Here is a 25,841-nt window from a genome sequence, read left to right on the forward strand (position 1 = left end):
AATGAACAAATCTCCAAAACAAGGTGTCCAAATGACATCTTCAACATAACCATGTGTTTTCCATTCCAGTCCAAGTGTCGGTGATCATTATATCCTACCGGTGTATTGGATACCGGTGACTATGCATAAGTCACTTGCTTGTCGATGAATGTTGTTGATTCTCCAAAGTGTCAAAGTTGATAAGTGTTAGTAGGTGTTGACATCAATGACAAAACCATACCAAAATACCAACAATCTTCCCCTTTGGCATTGATGGAAACAAATGGAAAAACCATCAAAGTGCCAAAACAAAAATGTCAAATACCAAAAACCAACAATCTCTCAAAGAGATCATTAACCAAAAATCAAAATACAAATACAGAGAGTAACAATCTCTCCCCCAATGAATAATGTCTCCCCAAAAGATAATGTGTTTTTCCATAGATATCTCTCTCCCTTTGACATCAAATGCCAAAGCAATATAAAAACCATTTTCAGATACAAAATACCAATCAATTTACTATACCAACTACTCCCCCTGAGAAGTAGCTTCCTCATCAAACCTGGAGTAAAAGATTTCTTTGTTAATTCTACTGGTTGATGACAAACATCAACTATCTAAATCTCTACTGGTGGGGGTATGACCCCAAACTGATATCTTAGATATTCAAAAGTTTCCTTAGGCAAAGGCTTGGTAAATATATCTGCAATCTGCTCTTTAGTATTCACATAAACCAGTTTGACTTCTTTTGCTTCAACATTCTCTTTCAGAAAATTCAATTTGATAGAAACATGTTTAGTTTTAGAATGTAGTATCGGATTTTTAGATATATCAATTGCTCCAGTGTTATCATAATAGATAGTTATAGGTTCCTTGCATTTTACCTTTATGTCCTTCAACATTTGTTTAAGTCATAATACCTGTGTACAGTTTGCTGCTACAACAACATATTCTGATTCTACTGTTGATAAAGATGTACAACTTTGTTTCTTACTCAACCAAGAAATTAATCTACTTCCAAGAAAAAATGCTCCTCTGGTGGTGCTTTTTCTATCATCTACATCTCCTGCCCAATTTGCATCTATGTATGCACATAATTCAAAGTTTTCATCTCTAGGATACCATAATCCAGGCAAATAGGTCCAGGTTAAGCACCGACAGGATTATCTTTTCCAGATCAACACGACACGCCATGGAGATGATTTTATTGTTATTTTAAATGCATCAAGACGACATGTTGGATCAGTTATTGTATCAGACATTGTTTTTGTAAATTGAATTTATTTGACAACTGATTCACCCCCCCCCCCCCTTGTCTCAGTTGTCTCCGGGAACAGGACCTAACAGGGTTTGTTACTTCCCCAATTTCTTTTCTAGCAATATTTTTAAAAAAAAATTATTTAAAATTCCTTTTTTTTTTTTATGTAGTTAACATATATATATATATATATATATATTTATTTATTTATATATATTTAGAAAATCTAGTTGTCTTGCATGATTTTAGCAAAAACTAGAACTCTAAGATAAGATTCTTTTCTCTTTATTTCTAGTTTAATCATAGTTCATTTAATACATATGTTTTAATATAAATGCAACATATATATATATATATATATATATATATATATATATATATATATATATATATGCATATATTTTGGATGTTTATTGAAATTTAGAAATATATATATATATATATATATATATATATATATATATTTGCATATATTTTGGATGTTTATTGAAATTTAGAACTATCTCCACTATGAAATATGTATTTTTTTTTTTTTTAATTTTTTTTTAAACTTTTTAACAGATTGATCTAAATATCTAGATTTAATCCCCTATATTTTTTTTATTTTTTTTAAAGAATTAAATACCATAAATCCGGGATAGCCTATTTAACTGTAGATTTAATTTTTGCTATTAATTAAATAATAGAGTTAAGCAACTATATAAATATGTATTTCAATAGTTTTAGCATGCTGATCTCAAATAACATAATTGGAGTAATTTTTTTAATTTTTTTTTCATTTAGAGCATATAGTTTATTTTTTGTTTTAAAGTAAGATTATCTAGATTTATTTTTTGTTTTATAGAATATAAAATATGATAGAGTTTTATTTATTTAGAGCAACAACTAACTTTTCAAAAGAAAATCATTAAATCCTTAACAACATGATGTAATTTAATACTAACATTCATTTTGAAAGTCCATTTATTTTTCCCTACTTAACATGCATTTCAAATTAGGAAACATTTGATAGAAATGATTTATTTTATAGCTGCAATTTAACCTTTCTAATTTATTAATTTTCTACTTAAGATGCATTTACAGAATATATAAAAAGTAGCAAAAATAAATTTATTGACAGCTGCAACTAATATTTTCTAAAATCATTGATTAATAACAACAAGATAAAATGCAGAATTCACTCTAGATATCTTTTTTTTTCTTACACATAGAAATAGAAAATAACTTCCATTCCTTTTTGCATTAATATTTTAAAACACAATATAACATCATTTTTCTAGCAACTATAACAAAACACAAAATAATCCAAAATGCATTCATTTCAATTAAAGGATCAATACTTCAAGTTAAATACAATGCCCTTTTTTTTTTACATGGTAAAACTTAGTCAATAATACATTTCCTTTTCTAGAATATAAATACAATAGAAAGCTTCTTTTTCTTTCTTTTCTTTGTAACTAGAATACAATAATAAACTCTTTTTCTGCAACTAAAATAAAATCAGCAAAGATCTTTTCCAAGCTTTCCCTTCCAAGTCTTTTCCAAATCAATCTTCAATAAAAGCTTGAGGTTGTGACCATGGAGGCTCACCTCCCAACATAGGCTTACTAGAAGCCACCCCCAAGCTAGGAGAATCAAGGGCTAGATGGGAAACACACAAACAAACACATACATCTAGAAACTCAAAACAACAAAAACACTCACAACCCAAGGATTAAACAATGTCAATTATGTGACTTTTCAAGTGGGGTGAAGGTGGACTAAGTACCCTTGAGGAGAATTTTGCAAATAGTGAGCACAATGCGATAAAAAGGCTGCAAACATAACACATCCACAAGTTCCAAACTTGTTCCTATAATTCCTTATGTCCCCTAAGGCATACAAGCCAACAACTCCTCTTATGACCCCCATTTTATAAACATAATACTATACAACAAGCGTCACAAAATTCCTTGATAATCACTCTATTCTAAAGAGAGCTTCGCACTCAAAGGCTGTCAAACAACCTTTCACCCCAAGGCCACTCTACCCTCCCAAGGGTGAGTTTGGCCTTGAAAACTCCCAAAAACAATGACATAAAAAATTAACCAAAATGACATATGGAAGAACTCCAAAAACAACAAGGAAAAATAACAAGAAAGCAATGCAACAACAATCTTTTCCATAACATCAACATACAAAAGATAACAACTCAACTAACCTTAATCTGCCAAAAGGGTAAGAGAATTTGTAGGAGAGCTGCCCAAATCCACAACTTTTCTCCTTCCCAACTTAGCCAAAAATCTTTCCAATACTTGCCATAATTCTGAAAATTCTAAGTCTCCAAAATGGAGAGTAGGTGATCAAACTTTTCCCTCCCAAACTATTCCCTATGAAGCCACACCTCACTCTTTCCAACCCACTTGGGAAGGGTGAAGAATGCTCATTGGTTGGTCTTCCCAAAACCTTACACACTCCCTAACCAAGGCACCTTAAAAAGGGGAAATGGAATGGGGAAGAGGAATGACACTCATGAAGTGGGTTATCTAACCAAGGAAGGCTCTTCTAAAGAGAAATTCGGCCAACTTGGGAAAGTCACTTTTTGAGGAGGTTAAACAAGCCCTAGGGAGTGGATACATTGCTAAATTTGGCCTTCATCCATAGGTACATCATATGGCCCACTAAAAATGCTCCTAACTTGACCCTAGGAGTTAGTTTAAACCCTTGGAAGTCCACCCAAAGTTTACCTATGGGTCAACCTTGAGTTGACCCTTCTGATGGCTCTCTATCCTAGGTTTACTTGGGACCATTTTAGGATAATTAAAAATATATGTATTGGTAAAATAAATTTCCTCAAAAAAAGACATGACAATGCCAACTCAACTTACAACACGTGTCAAGTGACACTACAAAAAGAGTTACACCTCACTAAAACACACATGGTAATTGTCCCTTTTTGAAATTTATAAATTAAACAAATTTTCAAATTAAACATTCATCCAAGCATAACATTTACAAATTAAAATACATTTACAAATGATTGGTTGTCTCTCCAAATAGACAACCCCTGGCTTCACGATCGCACATAGGCCTTGGCTTGATTCTTTGAATAATTTCCATGGTCACATGGAATAATTTTCCTGCACATCTCACTTGCACATTAGTAATTCAAAAAATCACATATAATAATATTATCAAAAAGAATACAATTCAGATATCGCATAAAATTTCAATTATAAAATCAAGTATCCAATTATGTGATAAAATCCACATACAATCATCTACTAAATGGCATGATCCTCATAAACATGGAATTGAATCATTTATAGAACATGCATCCATAATTTCTAGTATAAAATGAAGTACTGCAAATTAAAGTAAATGACATAATCATATCAATGTTATCCATAACACAAGATCATATAGAATTCAGGTCCATAATGCATCAAAATATAGTATCAAAAATAGGCCCAACATGAAAATAACAAAAATGCTATGATGGCTTGGGGTAGGGCCTCACAATAGTCCGTCAAGCTCACTAGCTAATATACCATTGATATTCATCACATTTTCTTTGATTTCTTTGACCTTCTGAGATGCATCTTTAATGAACTTGTCTCTTTTCTTCCTTTCTTTCTACATTAATACTTTACTTGCAATGTTTCAAACACTTCCAAATATTTCCTCATATGGATCCCTTGGTGCTTCAAGTAGAGATTTTGCATATGTTTCCAACATAGGTAGGTCTACCTCATAACCCATCTTAGTAACCCAAATAGTTTTAGGGCTTACTACTTCCATCTAGGTCTCATCTCGCTTAATGACAAAATAGATTTGCTTGTCATATTTATCAATTATGCTCTATGGTATTCTCTCTCTTTCTCTCATACTAGATTGGAATATTTTGAAGTGGTCAGTAATGTTCTTAACACTATCAATGCCCATACTAGTGAAAGCTTCTTGTATACGTCTTCCTACTGGGATGTCATAACCAAAATTTTTGTGACCTATGTTGGGTATCTCTTTGGTAAAGTATGTTGGCATTATAATAGACAAGGAAGAATGTTGACATTCCAATTACAGTGAGAGATTGTTGGTATTTCAATAAGGATATTAAGAAGGTTGTTGATGTCTATGGATATAACTGATTAAGGATATTTATTGTCTTAATATTATTATTTTTTCATTGATGTAAAGAAATTGATTTTTTGACTTAGTATGATGTTGACATATCTTAAGAAGTATGATTTGATGAGTATAAAGATGTCAGTAAAAGACATAGAAAGAATATGATGAATAAGGGGAGAAATAAGTTATTCAATGGGCAACTATTATCGAGTTAGACAATGATGAGATCATGATGTTTAGACTATTTTGATATCCTACATATGCTATTATTTGCAAGGTTAATACTATATTATGTTACCAAGCAAAGAAGCTAGTTGGTAAACCCTAAGGAACCTAGTCGGTAAACCCTAAGGTTATCGCTATTGATTAATGAAGGCAGAATGTCTACCGAGTGAAGTTTAGTATTTACCAATTTGCAACTGAGCTATAATGGAATACTTTAAATGTTTGCATATAAAGTTTGTTACAAATCTATGACAATGAAAGATTGGCAGGAAGATCTGCAGCTCAGATTGAAAGACAATACCCTAGCACAAGTTCCAAGGTGGGGTAAAATGTTTTCAGATTGAAGGATACATTGAACCTAGACAAGATTGAAGATCTGATGGCTATGATTGATCATGGAAATGTGATCAAGGAGATTAAGCAGTTACCTGATTATTTATAAATATGAAACTATTGATAAACAATGTATGTGAGCAAGTGTATGCACAGGGATGCTACATAGTGATTACCAAGCACATAAGCTTGAAGACCTATTTTGAATAATAGAGTATAGAGCCCAGCAGATAGACAAGATTAGTTCTATGTCTAGATTGAATTGAGCAAATAGGAATCTGCTTTAGCATTTTCAGATGTGAAGTTGCAGATAGATTTTTATTATTGTTATTTTGTGAAAGTAACAGAAATCTTTTAACCGAGTGGACTTAATAGTCTTATCTGTAAAACCCTCTAGCAAGGTGACATTCAGATTGAATGTTTGAAATCCTTTAACAAGGTTACTTCTAACAAGGTGAAGATCCTAATAGATCTGAGGGAAATCCCTTAACCGGGTCACATCTAGCAATGTGTTTGTAATATTTAATAGGATTTTCTTTTAACCAAGCATACTCTAGAAGAGTATATTTCTTAGTGGGTCGGAAATCCCATAGTGGTTTTTCCCTATTTGGGCTTCCACGTTAAATCTAGTGTTATGAGGTTTATGGTGATTCTATGCTTGTAAGTTTGCATGTTTGACAATTTTGGTTATATTGTTGATATATATGTTACTGAGGTTGAATCTAATGTTTTTATAGATGATTAAGTTTGTATGATTCACCCCCCCCCTCTCATCTTGTTGGGTATTGGATCTGTACTTATATTAAGTATTTGAACTATCAATTGGCGTCAGAGCTTTGGACTCCAAAAGAAAAGTTTAAAGGAACTTGAGGCAAAGATTCAAAGATGTATAAGAGGGATGCACCGAAGCTGAACAAGTCTAGTTTCTCTACATGGCAGAAAAGGATGAAGCTGCATTTATCAAGAATAGGAGAATATGTTGTTTGTTATCTAGAGAATGATTTTGTTACACCTAGCACCTATCCATTGACAATGGAAGAGATAAAAGAAAAGCATGAACATATCCAAGCAATGATTGAAATAACATCTGCATTGACCAACTCAGACTTTAACGATCTAGAAGGTTGTATTGATGGTAAGGAAATGTGGGATAAGCTCATATTTGTGTATGGTGGAGATGAACATGTACAAAGAGTAAAAGTGGATAGTCTAAGAGGACAACTTGAATCTATGAGGATGAATGAAGGTGAGAACATAACCCAGTATAGTACAAGACTAAAGGAGATTGTCAACCAAATCAAAGGAGCAGGAGGAACTATTGAAGAAAAGGATGTCACAAGTAAGTTATTGAGAACCCTTCTACCTGCCTATGCAATCTGAGTCTCTACAATCAATGAATTGAGGTCTGTACCTAATATGCCAGTCTCTTTCGATGCTATTATTGGCAACCTACATACATTTGAGTTAAGTAACTTTGATAATAGTGGATCATCGGTAAATAAGATTGAATCTGCATTTAGTTCTTTTCATCTTGATGAATCTAATGATTACAATGAAAGAAAGTATAAGTACTCTGAAGGAGATCACAGTGGAGCAAGTGAAAGATTTCATAAGAACATGGAGGAGCTACACAAACTATTTGAAGAAATTAGAAAGCAAGAAGAGTTTGAAGCACTATTAGCCAAAAGGTTACCGAGAGGCAAAGGTAAGTATAAAGGAAAGCTACCATTGAAATGTTTCAATTGTGATAAGATAGGACATATGGCTTCTAACTTTCCTGATAAAGAATCCAGTGAAAAGAGAGATTACCGAGATGACAGACAGAAAGATAATCGTTACAGAGGACACTGAGACTTCAGGAGAAGAGATAAGAAGACATGCCTAATAGCTAATGAGGAATCTAATGATGATAAATCAGATGAAACTGATATAGAGGAAGTTGTTTATGTGGCTATTAAAGATGGATCAAATAAAGAAAGCTATGAAGAAAAATCCCTACTATCTCACATAAGTAAAAATGATTCTTGGATTATAGATAGTGGATGTTCACATCACATGACAGGTGATAAACACAAGTTTGTTATACTAGAAGATTATGATGGAGGCTATGTAAAATTTGGTAATGATGCACCATGTCTAGTAAGAGGTAAAGGATCCATAACACTTCTTGACAATGCTAAATGTAATGATGTTTATTGGGTTGAAGGTTTGAAATACAATTTGTTGAGTGTAGCATAGCTAAACAACACAGGTTACCGAATAGAGTTTCAGAAAGGAATTGTCAATGTTTATGACAAACATGGAAAGTTAGCTGCTACTAGGACACAAACAAAAGGTAACACATTTCACCTTGACTCAACTCAGAATAAGTGTTTATATGCAAAGATAGATGACACCTGGTTATGGCATAAAAGGTTTTGTCATGTAAATGTTGATAATCTGATCAAAATAAGTAAGAAGCACCGAGTAAGAGGTCTACCGAGTCTTGAAAAACCTAAGAATGCTATGTGTTGAGGATGCCAGATGGGTAAGATGACAAGATCAAGCTTTAAAAATAATTCCTACACTTCTAAGGGAATTTTAGATCTTGTGCATATTGATCTTTGTGGTCCTATGAGAGTTCAAAGTTATTATGGAGATAAATATTTCATATTATTTGTGGATGATTACTCAAGGATGATGTCAGTCATGTTTTTAAAAGAAAAATCAGAAGCTTTTCAAATGTTTAAATGGTACAAGGCAAGAGTTGAAAATGAAATAGAAAGACCACTGAAATGTCTTAGATTAGATAGAGGAGGAGAGTTTACTTATGATGAGTTCAACTTATACTGCAATGATCATGGTATAAAAAGACAAGTCTCTGCACCGAGAACTCCACAGTAGAATGGGATAGCTGAGAGAAGAAATAGATCTATTGTGTATTGTGCAAGAACCCTGATGATTGAAAAGAACGTTCCACAAACATTTTGGAGAGAAGCAATAAGCACAGCAATTTACACACTGAACCGAGTACAACTAAAGAAAGGAACTTTGAAGACACCTTATGAAATCTGGTATGACAAGAAACCTAATGTAAGTTATTTTAAAATCTTTGGAAGTAGATGCTATATTCACAAAGATGATAGAAATGGCAAGTTTGATCAGAAAAGTGAAGAAGGAACATTTCTAGGTTATTCTTCTAGAAGCAAAGCATTTAAATGTCTGATCAAATCATCTAACAAAATAGTAGAAAGTGCAAATGTGAAAATTGATGAATTTGCAGAAAAAAATGATGAAGGAAACTCCAAAGAACTAGAAGATTATGAAGGATTTGCCTATGTTAAACCGAGAAGTCCTACCGAGAAGACTGTTGAAGAAAATGAAGAGAATATCCAGTTATTGAGTGATGAAGAAGATCATACAGAGCCTACCAAGCCTATATTAGCCAAGTATGTCAAAAGGAATCATGCATCAAATCATATTATAGGAGATAAGAATGATCCAGTGATGACAAGGAACAAACTAAGACAGAACACATGTCTAATATCTGAATTTGAACCGAGAATAGTGAAAGAGGCATTTAACAGTGAAGATTGGATAAATGCTATGATAGAAGAGATTGATCAAATTAGGAAGAATGACACATGGACATTGGTCCCAAGACCGAAGGACAAAAATGTAATTGGTACAAAGTGGATTTTCAAAAACAAGCTAAATGAAAAAGGTGAGGTCATTCAGAACAAAGCAAGACTAGTTTGCAAAGGTTATGCCCAAGAAGAAGGAATAGATTATGGTGAGACTTTTGCACCTATGGCAAGACTTGAAGGAGTAAGAACATTGTTGGCATATGCTACATTCAAAAATTTTAAGTTATATCAAATGGATGTTAAATCTGCATTTTTGAATGGTATATTAGAAGAAGAAGTTTTCATTGAACAACTTGAAGGATTTGTTAAAGAAGAAAATAATGATCAGGTATGTAAATTGAACAAAGCTTTATATGGTTTGAAGCAAGCACCTAGAGCATGGTATGAGAGATTGCACTCATATTTGATCAAAATTGGTTTTATAAGAACAAGTGAAAACAACAACATATACATGAAGAATGATGAAAATGGAATATTGATCTCAGCCATATTTGTTGATGATATTATATTTTGTGGAAATGACTCTCTATGCAAGAACTTTGGAAATGAAATGAGAAAAGAATTTGAGATGTCATTAATCAGTGAGATAAAGTATTTTATAGGTTTATAGATATTGCGAATGAAAGATGAGATTTTCATTACCCAATCCAAGTACATAAAGGAAATCTTAAAGAAATTTGGTATGGAAGATTTAAAACATGTAAGTACTCCTATGACTACCAACTATAAACTATCAAATAATGATGAATCTGCATCTGTTGATGAGACACTTTATTGATATATGATTGGAAAGTTACAATATGTTGTTCACAGCAGGCCTGATATTGCACATGCAGTAGGAATAGTTGCAAGATTGTCTGTAGATCCCAAGGAAACACACATGACAAGAATCAAAAGAATTTTTAGATACTTGAAAGGCACTGAAGATTATGGCTTAGTATATCGGAAAGTAAATGTCTTTGATTTAAAGGTTTATACTAATGCTGATTGGGTAGGCAACATTGATGACAGGAAAAGCATAAGTGGAGGAGCTTTCTTTTTAGGAGAAAGACTAGTGAGTTGGCTTAGAAAGAAACAAGGATGTGTTTCACAGTCAATAGTAGAAGCTGAATATGTTGCTGCAACACTGAATTGCACCAATATAGCATGGATCAAACAACTATTGAAACGTATAAATGAGAAAGTTACTGAGTTAGTAACTATATTTTGTGATAATACTAGTGCCATTAACATTTCAAAGAATCTTGTTATGCACTCTAAGACAAAGCACATCTCTATCAAATATCATTATCTTAGAGAAGAAGTTCAAGAGAAGAAAGTGGTGTTGGAGTATGTTAGCACAAAGGAGCAAATAGCAGATATCTTCACCAAGCCACTACCAAGGGACACTTTTGAGTATCTCAGAAGTCAGTTAGGGGTCCTACCCCTATCTTCCATTTACTAACCAAGTTTGGTGAAAGCATCAATTTAATGACTCTACAGAATATCTTTTAGGAGTTGATGTTGATTTACACACTTTAGGAGGTTTTCTAAAGGTGTGTAGGAAACAAGTAGGAAACAAATAGGAAACAATAACATGGAGCAGGAATTGAAGACAAAATGCTCTAACCAAGACTGAGTTGATACATAACAGCAAGGAATTCACTTCACAACAGAAGAAATTATGTTTTAGTTCTTTTCATTTTTGGTATTGTTGTCAAAGGGGGAGAAGAATAATGTATGGGGGAGAAGTCTGAGGGAGAAGAATAATGATAGAGGAAGAGCATTTCAACATTTCTAACTTTCACAGCATTTTGAATCAGAATCAATAAAGTCAAATCAATTGGTTTTTGCCATCAATGCCAAAGGGGGAGATTGTTGGCATTATAACAGACAAGGGAGAATGTTGGCATTCCAATTACAGTGAGAGATTGTTGGTATTTCAATAAGGATATTGAGAAGGTTGTTGATGTCTATGGATATAACTGATTAAGGATATTTACTGTCTTAATATTATTATTTTTTCATTGATGTCAAGAAATTGATTTTCTGACTTAGTATGATGTTGCCATATCTTAAGAAGTATGATTTGATGAGTATAAAGATGTTGGTAAAAGACATAGAAAGAATATGATGAATAAGGGGAGAAATAATTTATTCAATGGGTAACTATTACTAAGTTAGACAATGATGAGATCATGATGTTTAGAATATTTTGATATCCTACATATGCTATTATTTGTAAGGTTAATACTATACTATGTTACCGAGCAAAGAAGCTAGTCGGTAAACCCTAAGGTTATCGCTATCAGTTAATGAATGTAGAATGTCTATGAAGTGAAGTTTAGTATTTATCGAGTTGCAACCGAGCTATAATAGAATACATTAAATGTTTGCATGCGTTATTTAATGAAGGAAGCTGATGAGATAGAGTTGATTAAATGATTGGTAAGCTGTGTATAAAGTTTGTTAAGAATCTATGGCAATGAAAGATTGGCAGGAAGATCTACAGCTCAGATTGAACTGCAATACCCTAGCACAAGTTCCAAGGTGGGGTAAAATATTTTCAAATCGAAGGATACATTGAACCTGGACAAGATTGAAAATCTGATAGCTATGATTGATCATGGGAAATGTGATCAAGGAGATTAAGCAGTTACCTAATTATTTATAAATAGGAAACTATTGATAAACAATGTATGTGGGCAAGTGTATGCACAGGGATGCTACATAGTGATTACTAAGCATAGAAGCTTGAAGACTTGTTTTGAATAACAGAGTATAGAGCCCAATAGATAGACAAGATTAGTTCTATGTCTAGATTGAATTGAGCAAATAGGAATCTGCTTTAGCATTTTCACATGTGAAGTTGTAGATAGATTTTTATTACTGTTATTTTGTGAAAGTGATAGAAAATCTCTTAACCGAGTGGACTTAACAGTCTTACCTATAAAACCCTCTAGCAAGGTGACATTCAAATTGAATGTTTGAAATCCTTTAACAAGGTCACTTCTAACAAGGTGAAGATCCTAACAGATCTAAGGGAAATCACTTAACTGGGTAACATCTAGTAATGTGTTTGTAATCTTTAACAGGATTTTATTTTAACTGAGCATACTCTAGAAGAGTATATTTCTTAGTGGGTCTGAAATCCCATAGTGGTTTTTCCCTATTTGGGTTTCCACGTTAAATCTGGTGTTATGAGGTTTATGGTGATTCTATGCTTTTATGTTTGCATGTTTGACAATTTTGGTTATATTGCTGATATATATGTTACTGGGGTTGAATCTGATGTTTATATAGATGATTAAGTTTGTATGATTCAGCCCCCCCTCTCATCTTGTTGGGTATTGGATTTGTACTTATATTAAGTATCAGAACTATCATTAGGCATTCCTTAGGTTTCCAAAACAAAAATTACCTTTCTTGTCTCCCTTAATCTTGTTCAAATTGTCAATTAATTCATCTTTAAGCCATCACACACATAAATCTTAGCATTATTGTTCACCATCTCATATGCACTATGAATACAAAGGCTAGAAACATAATTCAGTCTATTTGCATGAGTATCTTTTTATCCTAGAACCATACTCACATATATCACATTTATGTCCTTAACATCATTCACTCTAAGTGATCTATTATCATATGTGGCTTCAGTTTAAATCCATAACTCCCTTGTTAGGTATTTTCTTGGCTATCTTGCAAATTGATTCTAACCACATGAATTCTCCATCGACTCTTCTTAATACAAGTCTTACAACTTCCTTTGGAAATTTGGGAATATTCAGAATCTCTACAAAACCTATCTTCCACAATCTTATGTTTAGGTTTAATCACACCATGTTCATCAGTAATAACCTCATTAAACATTTTCTTCAAATCCGCAGTCCCTAGGTTTTCTATGTTGCAATATATGTAGATTCTAGGGTCTTCTGCAAATGCTACACCCTTAGGAATTTTTGAAAAAGATCCAACATAATCATCCTATTTTACAATCTTCGGTATAATCTTAAATATGGGTCTATGATGTTTGACATTTTCCACAATGGTAGGGTTTGAAATAAACTCAGGAACAAAAGATGAGTCTACAATTTCAAAGATAAATACCTCTTAACCAAAATTCTGAATGCCTAAAAATCACTTTGTAGCTTCACCTTGGAATTCTCTTGCTTAGTTTCATGCTCTTTGATTTGTTTGAATGCTCGGTGAGTTGAAATGAGGGTTTTTCGATGCTTTATATCCAAAAAGTTACTTTAAAACTACATTAAATGCTCACTAGTTAAGTGAAAACTGAAGTCACCTGCCAGTAAAGAAGAAATGTATCTTCTCACCATCAACCGAGAGTAGAATGCATGATTTTCAACTTGCTGCAATACCCCCTAGGGATTATTCCTCAGTTAGATGAAGAATCTCCTACCAATGGAGGATTACTCTATTCTACTGGTGCAGAGATAGTTTCAGCAGTTCTCTAATCACTCTTCTTAATCCATTGTTTTGAAAATTCTTTCTTTACTTCATCTACCTTTTCTTTTCCCTTCAAACTAGATCCTTTATTGTTCGCTAGTGTATTCTTGCTTCTACAGAATTTTGCAATATGTCCAATCTTGTTATATGCATAACAAGTTACATTATTCCTTTAAATATCCTTTCCATATCCTTGACTAGTTTGTAATCTGCATTCATTGAATAAATGCCCAAATCTTCCAAAAACATAGCATTTCACATTCATTCTACAATTTTTTGAATTATGACCAACTTTGTTGTATTTGGAACATTGATAGGTGGGTGAGTTTGTATTTTGATTATTTCTAAATCTACACTGATTTGCTATGTGACCATCTTTGTTGCAATTAAAACATTTTCCATTAAATTTATAAGCATTAGGTTGTCTTACCAGTTTACTATGATCTTGATTATTTGGAGTACTGGAACTTTCTCCAATTTCAAATTCAAGTCCATTTGTATCTCGATCAGGTTTCTATCTTTTTAGCATGTCATCAAGCCTTTCTAAACTTTTCTTGAATTTTTCTTTGTACTCATTTGCAGTGATCAACTGATTTTTTAGAATTCCAACTTGTCTCAGAAGATCATCTTTATCATGTTGCATGTGAATCAGATTTGTCTTTAGCATATCATTTTCATGACTAAGTCTTAGATTTTCATTTTCAGCATCATTAAGTCTCCTAGCCAAGTCTTCTTCGTTCTTCTTTTTGTCTTCAATATCCTTAGATAACCTCATATTCATATCTTGCATTTCATTCTTCATATTATTGTTCTCTTGCCTTAACTTATTTGCAATATCTCTAAGAGTTTCCTTTTCATCATCATCATTCTACATTTTCTCATGAATTTATTTTCTTCTATTTTGTGCTATAACAAAGTTCTCCTGAATTCTTTTTATGAATTCCTATGTAGTCCTTAGATCATTTTCAAGTTTAATATTCTTCAAATTTTTGCATCAAAATATGCAAGAGCTCCTTCCAACTATTTTCTTAAGTTCTCCATCTCTATCGGTGCTAGAATCTTCCTCAAGTTGTTAGGATTTTGCAAATAGAGGACCAGGATCTGATACCAATTGTTAGATTCAATGACAGTCCCAAAGACACTGAGAGGGAGGGGAGGTGAATCAGTGTCTAACCGGTTAGCAGAATATTTAAACTTATTTGTAACTTTGCAACTCAAAATAGTGTACTGGTAAATAAGAATTAATGCAGTAAACAAAAATAACAGAGACAACATAGAAACACACCATAACGCAACATATTTAAATGAGGAAACCCAGTGTGGGAAAAACCACGGTGGGATTTGTGACCCACAATATCTACTCACTAGTCAATGAATAAATACTACTTGCAATAGGGGCCTGCACATGCAGGGAGGCCAACAACCTAGAGTTCACTACTCAATGAAGAGTCACATTGACTACAAAATGGATAATTAAATCCAATACAATGCACTACTCAAAACAACATCTCTAATGTCAGGTTTAGTACCGGTTTATGCTCAGATAGATACCTTAACAAAAAAACCTTCACTGTCACTAAATCACCTTATACAATATTCGCATATCTATTTCATAAGATCTCATACATATATGAGTCTTTACCAATATACCATGTTGGATTACAAAAGATAATTATATTACAATAAACAAAAAGTTCATCCTATGTCGGCTGGAGTGCCGATATGCTTTGTTGCCGATGTAATCTAAATGTCAATGAAGTGCCCGTCGGTGCCAGTGTTTGTCAGTGTATAATATATGTGATGTTGAGAATGTAGAAATCTATTGTCGATGGGTTTCCAATTGGTTTCCATCAATGACAACATCAACTATTTTCATAAGACTGTAGAATGCCAACAAAAAATAGCTAAATTTCTTTTGAATTATATCATTTTAAGATATGGAGTGCACATGTGAATTGCAACTGATAATGGACAACCCTTTAAAAATCAAAAAGTGGGTGAACTTTGTGAACAATTTAACATCCAGCAATATTTTGTGACACCCTATTATCCCCAAAGAAATGGTCAAGCTGAGGTAACAAACAAAACAATTTTGAAGATTTTCATAAAAAAAGTTGTCAACGACAATGCACGATATTGGCATCTCAAAGTAAATCCAGCTCTCTGGGCTTATCAAACTAGTGTTCACATGACAACTGGTACCATACTATTCTCTTTAGTTTATAGTCCAGAAGCTATTATGCCTATCAAGTTAGAATTGTCATCCCTCAGGGTCTCTCTTAAAAACATTATCTCAGAAGAAGACTATAGAGTAGCATGTTTGCAAGAATTAGAATTCCTAGATGAAAAACAAAAAAAAGCTCTGAATCATTTACAAGGATATCCAAATAGAATGAGAAGAAGATACAACAAAAGAGTCAACCCACGTTTCTTTGAAATAGGAGACCATTTTAAAAGAAAATCAAAGGAATCTCATTGAATGCGAACAACCAGGAAAATTTGAGCCTAACTGCTTAGCTCCTTTTGTCATAATAAAATTAATTGGAAATGAATCTTCTCATTCAAAAACAATGGAGGGAGATTCAATCGCTGATCCCATTAAGAACATGCACCTAAAAAGATATTACATCTAAGGGTGAGCTCATTTCAAATTTAGTACTGCATTTGCATATTTCTTTACTGCATTACATTGCATATAACCATTGTACAACATGTAACTACATATATCATTATTCCTTTCTCATATAGTTGCATCAATAAGCCAAGATGATTGTCTAATTCATTCACCTATTTCCATTAAAAGTAACAAAGGTTGTCTCATTTCCTAGATACTTGTTCCTAAACTCTTTAAGAGGTCTTTAGTCATTCATCTTCAATATTACCTTGTCCTTAATCTTTATCCTTGGTTGGGTAGAGGTTTCACTATCAAGTCTTATTACCCAAAATCTATCAATTTCTATATCTCACACATTAATCAATAGCTCTAAGTCATTATAGATACCTAGTTGGCCATGTGGCTAGTGAAAAATCCAATATGCCACTTCAGTACCATTGTAATTATTATAACCAAGTAGGTTTCATTACTTACAAGTCAAGGAAAGTAAACAAAAAGAAAGAAGAAAAAAAGTTATGCCAAATATCCATCTCAAGGAAAAATAAGAAATGATATATAACTAAAATATCATGTGCAATAAAAGCTTGACTATAGGAATATGAAAGTAACTCCATCAAGGCTATGGACGCCTATTGGCAAGACAACAATATTTGAGAGAATATGGTGTATAACCTCATCGAAGCCCTAAAAGATTCCTGGTAGCGATGCTCTATCCAGGATGCTTTTGAAGTTATAATAAATCATGTAGCTATCCACATAGGATTCCAAGGGTCTTTAATGGTTATAAGAGTTAGGATAAACTTAATTGCACACACATGGACAAAAGAATATCAAAGTTTCAAGAATTTATGGAGAAGTTTTTTGTGCCTCCATTCATAAATCTTGGTTACATAGTGTGTTAGGTTGGATGGTCTAAGTCTTTTGAGAATGGATTAAAATCCTATCTCTCAAACATTTTGTACCTTTAATCCAATTAGTGAATTTCAGAATGAAAGACACACACACGCAACCTTGTTCAAATAAGAACTGCATTGTTGTCATGCATCCTACATTAGCATAACTCATATCAAAAATTCATTATCTCCATATGCATCATTATGTTATCATCATAGGTCTCCACTTGGGGTCATAACTAAAAAATCCCTAAAAATCAGAAAAATTCAAGGAAAAAATCCCTAAAAATTAGAAAAAGTCATGGAAAAAATCCCTAAAAATCAGAAAAGGTCCTATAAAAACCCTAAAAATCAGAAAAAGTCCTAAAAAAATGCCTAAATTCAGAAAAAGTCCTAGAAAATATTCAAAAAATTAAATAAAGTTTTCAAAAAATTCACAACAAAAACATTCAGATATCGATCCTAAACAAAAGCACAAAAACATTGAGAAAATGCCAAAAAAAAACCTGAACATCAAAAATCTCTTCAAAAACAAACTAAAAATCTAAAAATATCAAATACTTTGCATGAAGTTAAACAAAGGATACAAATATCTTGTCAAAACATCTACAATCAAGTTGATCAACTATCTAATCTATCAAATCACTATCAAACTATCAATGTGATCAACATCTTGTCTTAAACATAATCGGTACACTCGAAACTAGATAGCTCAGTAATAAATGAAGTCCAAAACATCTGAAACGAGACAATGTAAAAATCACATCAAACATCTCAAAGAAAAGGTACAGTCAATCCAACTACTAAGTTTTGTCTATTTTGGTCAAGACTCTTTTTATCAAATTGGCAAAGATCATTGCTTTTAGCTACTCAAGTATGTCCCAAAACTAGCTACAGGGGCCATGCTGGGCATGTTGGTCACCAAAAATGGTTCACCCAAGTTCACCTATAGTTGATCTATGAAATAGCCAATTTCAATCTATAAAGAACCGCAGAACTTGGACAACATAACATAGGACCCTAATTGATCCTCTTTCACTTCAAGTTCTGCTAGACCTAGGGGGGGACACCCTTTTGACGCATTAAGTACAACGGTTACAAACATATGACTACATCAACAATCAACAGACAGATCATTCCACAAGCTCAACAAATTAGAAAACACATACAGATTGGCTAAACTTTGTACAAATAATGGATGAAATAGAGCCTGGAATGGATAGAACACAAACCCCTAAACATAAAGGGAAATAGATTTGTCTTTAAATTTGTAAATTTGAAACTATCCCCAAATCTTTCAAAGACCAGTGCCTTGTTCATTGGGCAACAGAGTCACACACAAAACTGCAAAATGCAAATCATAGTTGTAAATTTGTTTTCCTTACAAGATATTCCTGCATTAATACCTTATACTAATGCATTACTCAATTCCATTCATAGAATTATCAGATCTGGGACACATATTCCATTATTTATGACTGATTACAAAATTTAAAACCTTCATTGAAGGATACCTACAGAGAATCCCACAACCTCCTTGAAATTGACAAATTCCATCCTCCTTGAGGATTCAATTTATAACAATGAAATAAATGCCTAGAGACAATATTATGGGAAATTTACTCATGCCTGACACAAGTAAGATTTGCAACTAGAAAACCATCTATAATACTGTAATGTAACCTCTATACCCTGAAAAGATCCATAAAATTTTATACATTTGGGTCAAGCAATTCAGAACTGGGAGCCATGAAAAATGGAGCACTTCCTCCAAAATTCTGGAACCCTTACAATTGAGAAGAAAATAGAATAAAAAGAGGAGGGAAAAAGACCAGATCTGCATAACACACTGCCAAGTGTCCCCTTTCTCCAATTGAATATTTTCGTCTCTCCTTCCCATGTAAACTACTTTCAAAATATCCCACATTTTTTGAAACAAACTTCATGACTAGATTCCTCATTCTGAGAGCTTTCTGACGATATATAATACTTGCATATTTTGCCAAAACTTAACCTCTGAGTAAATTAATCTCGAATGTGGGAACCATCATTTAAATTTTTCAAATTTCTCTATACTTTCAACTATGCATTTAACTTTAATTTTTCAGTCTATTTTTGGCCCTGTGTTCTGCCACATGGTAGCTTGTGATTCATTAGGAGGGTACACTGGGCACCACCTGGGATGACACATAACCTTTCACGACTTGTCCGCCTTGTCAGCACCACTAGATTGCCACTGCACTACTTTCTTGTCACCACCTGTCTGCCATGTCATTGCCACATCAGCGCAATGTTAGCAGGACCCGCGAGCTCACCTCCACTTGGACATGCCATGCCACCTTTCATCATTTCACAAAGGGTAATGGGCATGCATCTTTACTCTGTGAAATCGCGTCAGCTGTCGATCTACTCCAAACCTATGTGATCTTTAACCTTCTTCTTTTTGCACATGCTTTTTGTCATTTCGCGAAGCCGCGATCTGCTACAACCTTCTCACTAGTTAAGTTGCCCTTTCTGTGCAAAACTCACCTACATTAGGATCCATGCCTATGTGGGGTCCACCTAGGATGACACATAACCTTTTGTGACTTGTCTGCCTCATTACCGCCACAGGATTGCCACTATACTACTTGCTTTTTGTCACCTGTCCGCCATGTCATTGTCACATCAGCGCAATGTCAGTGGGACCCACGAGCTCACCTCCACTTGGACCTGCCATGCCACCTTTCGCCATTTCACAAAGGGTAATGGGCATGCATCTTTACTCTGCAAAATTGTGTCGGCTATTGATCTGCTCCAAACCTGTGCAATCTTTAACCTTCATTTTCTGCACATGCTTTTCGCCATTTCGCGAAGCCGCGATTTGCTGCAACCTACTCACCAGTTGGGTCACCCTTTCTCTACAAAACTCGCCTACCTCAAGATCTATGCCTGCATGGGCTCCACCTGGTCAACAATTAGCCTCCTTGGTTGCCTCGAGAAACATTCCCACACGCGTGGCATCCGCCTTGGGGCCCAACCAGCACCTTATGTGAAAAGTTCAAAGATTTGACACTATGACTGAGTGAAGCCTTAGTTTTAAACATCAAAAAGTTTGCCTGCCGAGCCAATGTGGGATATATGGTTTCGCTTGGGATTGCACTTCCTGAAGCTTTCCTGAGAGTTTTAATGGCATTTTCTATCATTCGCATTGAAGTTTTAATGCCCATTCTTTCTTGCTGTGTGGGAGGAGAGGGTTGGCTTCACCTAGTAATTGTATTGGAAGTTTTATCTTCCTTTTTCATTGCTGCCAATGCAATTTGCTTGAAAACTTACTTGCATTGCTTTGAAAAATTTTCTATTCTCCACCAAAGCAGGCAAAGGAGGATGCTAGTAATTTACACCTTGGCAAATGCCATTGTTGTTGGGGCTTCTTGGCATTTACACCACTTGCTTGAAGTTTTTCCCAAACCTCACTCCATGCATCCCCAATTCAAAGTCCACACAAGGACGAGGTTGCCAATACACCTACTAATAGCATTTTCTTAGTGTTTTAATCCCCTTCACCACAGAGGAAGATGCTAGTCAAATTTGTGGAATTTGGCTCTTGCCAGCCATTGCATTTGCTGGAGAGTTTTATTTGGCCTTTTAGAAGCCTCACCACATTGCAGTTGGGGCTTCAATACACAGTAGGGAGGAATTATTTAACACCATTTGCATTTTCTTGAGTTTTTTAATGTTCCCTTTCCAAACATAGCTGCCACGTGAAAGAGGGATTTGATTAGCATTCATTTGCCAATTGCAACTTGCTACTGTTTTCTAATGATTTCATTCATTGCTGCATTGGCAAAAATTTAAAAAAGGTTATGGAATTTGGGCTTTCAGCAGCCAATGCATTTTCCTGACAATTTTTCAATGGCTCCCAAGATCCACACACAACAAGGAGGGAGCAAGGTTGTGGAACTGTTCTTTACACCAGCCGTTGCATTTGCAGAAGTTTAGATGCCCATTGCATTTGTTGTTAGCATTCTATTCTTATTTTATTGAAGCAAGTCCATTGGTTTCTTGCAGTTAATCTTCACTTTGCTTTGAAAATATTTAACTTTTCCAAACCTCCATCTTTTACATTCTTAATGACAATACAGTATGTTGTTTTCAAATCTAAGGTTCATTTGTCAATTGTCTTATTGATCGTGTCAATCTCTTCCTTTTCCATACCAGGCCTAGAACATTCAACAAGAATTTATAATACCATTTCTATACAATCCCATATCTTTATGCATCATGAAGTCATTTACTAAGAACATTTTCGCCATAAAAATAATGCATGGGCATGAGCCAGGTCGGGCCGCAAAGTGGGTCCGGCTAAAAAAAAAATTGATTTCATGCAACTGACCTTTGAAATGCCTCACGAACCTTAAAAATACCTCTGGAATCGATCGACATCATTTTTGGATCATCAAATTGAGATTTACAACTTTTAGACACTTGCGCCACATTTTCGCATTTAATCACGAAGACATACTTTTCAAACTGGTCAAAACACCTTTCTGGACTTTGCAAATTGACACGCGTGTACTCTAATATACAAACATGAACTCTACCAAGTGGTTTCTCAAGATGAATTATGAGCAAAGAAATATTAATTGTCAAAGATGACCAACTGACTTTGTCGACATAACGGACCTGATGAAGTAAATGCGTAGGCAACTCATCATGCCTTTCTTAAAAATATCAAATGATCTCCATAGACCCTCAAAATTGAGGCATAGGTACCTTGAAGTACATATCAAATATTAGAATACTCAGTTTGATCAGGAAGCTGACTGGATGCGGATAGTGAGCTCATGAAAATAGCTACTTTAACTAATGCAGCAATGAATGTACGGAACACTGAAAAAGATGACTCAAGAAACCCTTTTGTAAACTGACCAAACGGATTGGTAGGAGCTTTAAATTTGAAACATAGCATGTCATTTATACCAACAATATCCTGGAACAAACATTCTGACATGACACTCACTGAGGTAACTTTTACACTTATGCACAACAGGGTTTTGACTAGCAGCTAAAATAGGGACTTGTCAAACCATACAAACAACAAAGAGATTGAGCCTGCTAAACTGAGCAAATGAATTCATGAAGACTTGAAATTTTGCATGGAGGCACAGATTTATAAATAGAATTAAATCCACTTTGAATTTCATCATGATGATCAATAGGGCAAAAGATATAAGCATTCAAAGTAGGCCACTTAATAAAATCTACAAATGTGCCTAAAATGCACTTTCAGCTCACCCCTTGAAATGGGTACCTGATAAATTGATCCAAACTGAAATTTGAAAGTTACAACACACTTCAAAGGCCAAATGAAAAGTGTAGGACACACTTCCCAAGCCTTACCCTTTGAAAATCAACTAGCTCCATTTTACCCTCTCTCTAACTAGGCCATTCAAACTGACTTATTTTATGATCATTTGGAAATGCAAAGCAAAATTTTGAAATGGGCCTCTCAAATTACTCAAATTCAATGAGTCCCAATAGTGGGTATGACTGAGGATGGTTGATTGTAAGATCAACACAAGAATTCAAAATCTATGGTTGAGCAGACCACCCAAAAATGAATCACTTCTCTTGTCTTCTCAAAAACAATGGGCTCCTTATTCTACCCAAACAATAGGGTACCTTATTGAAAACCACACAACTGAAGCAAAGCAACTGTACAAAATATACAAAAATACTGACAACTAATTATAAGATGCTCCACTTTCCTCAGCATTTACCTTTGTCAAACATCTGATCCTCATCACCTGATATCATGATCCAAACAAAGGCACCTTTCAATAAAAACTAAGCATAATCCTTAAAATCAACGTCTTTCATCTCATGATCACAATAGCTGGTGTGTGTTAGCATTCCCAAAGATACTAAGAGGGGGGGGTGAATCAATATCTGACTGGCTATAAAACTTTCTCAACTTATAACAAGAAAAGCATATCAAAATTGTGTACTGAAAAACTAAAATTAATGCAGCAAGTAAGAACAATAACCATAACATAAGAAGCACACCATAACACAATATTTTAATGAGGAAAACCGGTGTGGGAAAATACTCGATTGGATTTGTGACCCAGAATATTCACTTACTGACCAATAAGGGAATATTACTATTTACATGAGGGGCCTGCACATGCAAGAAGGCCAAGTGCCTAGAGCTCACTACTCAATTACAAAAAGAAGTCACACTGACTTACAAAAATGGATTATACAAATCTAATGTCTTGTACTACTTCAAATTAGCATCTGCTATGCTAGATCCAGTACCGATTTAAGTTCTGCTACATACAAAAACCCTTAACAAATAATTCAAATATTTAGGTCTGCTACCTTCTATGTATTTTTCGCATGTCCCTATATCTCTAAATGATCTACAATGATCTCTCTTATATATAGGAGTCATTTTACAATCCGCCATGTTGGCTTTACAAGAGTTTTTACAATTAATTTTGTCTTCTTGTTCTACAATTTTTCTTTCTATCTCCAAAAATAAATCTCATGTACCAATCAAATTGTCAGTAATATTATTAATCTTATCTTGTGCTTTATTGATTTCCTTGTCCAGGTCTTCTATTAAGGTAGTTGTCTTACAAGTGTTCCTGTACAGTTTCTTGAAGTCAAAAATGATTTCTCCAAGTTTCGGTAATAGGGTATCTATTTTCTCCTTTTTCTTATTCACAATTTCCTCAAAGAATTTCTCTTTTTCCTTAATCATTCTTTCTTTAAATGTATCCTCATTTATTTGATCAACAGTCAATATGTTGCCGGTGATGAACTTAGACAATGTGTCTAGTTGACCTAAAGAATCCTTATTATCAACAATGCACTTTGGTGCTATCAATTTAAGAATTGGAATTATATCATTAATAGCCTTATAGGCTTGTGCAGTACATTCTATGATCTTCTTTATTGAATCTAATAAGACCTCTATTACATTTTTAGGTCTGAATTCTACCATAGAAGTACCAGATGATTGTACAACTGCCTTTACAATAGCCTTGCTATTGGTTGTGGTAATTGCCTTGCTTGATTTGACCTCTGGTAGGTTAGTCTGTGTTTGCATTTCTATAAACAAAGGTTTAGGCTTTTCAGTTTGGGCCGGTGGCACTGTCTCTATCTGAACTTGTACTTCAAGTTGTACCTTTTTGGTTTCTCTATCATTTTCTCAGAAGGTTTCTCTGAGCTTTCAACTGCTGGTTTCTCAAATGTAGTCTCAGTTGTTTATATCGGTTTCTTAGTGGTATCGTTTACCGATTGCTCCGCCTGTCTAGGTTTTTCTATTCTTATCTCATCCTCTGCAGCTGGTGACTCATTGGTCACATCTATCCTCTTGTCCTTAGTGGTTTCTCTGTTAACCACAACATTTACTTCTTGGGTGTCTACATTCACACTATACAAAATTTCAGACTCAGGATTTGTACCCTGTAGTGGAGTCTTCATACTCTCTGGAGCCAATTGGCTATTAGTGGTAACTACTAGTGGAGTATCTGAAAGAGGTGGGGGTACATTGTTAGTAATTGTAAGGCTTGGAGGTCTACCTAACTTACCTTTACCCTTATCTCTATCCTTTTGGTATACTTTAATAGTCTTTGGTCTGAGTAATTCTTCCTATTTTTCTTTTTCCACAAAGAATATGTCCCATGCATCTGTTATTTCCTTACAGACTTCCTTTACTCTACCTGCCATCAGTGCTACATGTCGATGAGTACTGGAGAATACTATCAAGTTTTTTTCATTGATCAATTGATCAATCTCTTTTGGTGAGTTGACTGGATGTACTACAAGTAGTTTTTCAATCTTAATTTTCTTGTCCAACTGAACGATGGCTAACCTTCTAGCTTCAAGTCTCCTATACAGATCATTTGGTATTTCATCAATAATTTCCATAAAAACTTTCTTGTACATATCTATGTGTAAGATTACACTATTCTCTATGCTTTCCTTATCATCAGCTAATAGTGTATTGTATATTTTATTGATGTTCTTCAGCTTACCATCCTCTGTAATTTCACTAAGAAGTTTGTCTATTTGGGCAATATCTTGTTTTATCTTCTTCTTCTTAGGAGTCATTTTCTTTGTTGGAGGCCTTACTGCCTATTGTTTTTGTTTGGTTATTTTTGGTGTAAGAGAGGGTATTGGTGTGGGTTTTCTTTTCCTTTCTACCCTTTTAAATACAGCCGATATATCACTTTCAAAGGAGGTTCCAATCAGTGAAAGATGAGCTTCTGGTTGAAGTCCTTCCAACTCATTTTCACTTATACCAGTTTGTCTCAAAAAATCTTCCCTGATTGCTTTAGCCTGTCTTCTTCCTTTCATCACTGTT

Source organism: Cryptomeria japonica, chromosome 11, assembly GCF_030272615.1.
Source record: "Cryptomeria japonica chromosome 11, Sugi_1.0, whole genome shotgun sequence".
Classification (NCBI taxonomy): Eukaryota; Viridiplantae; Streptophyta; class Pinopsida; order Cupressales; family Cupressaceae; genus Cryptomeria; species Cryptomeria japonica.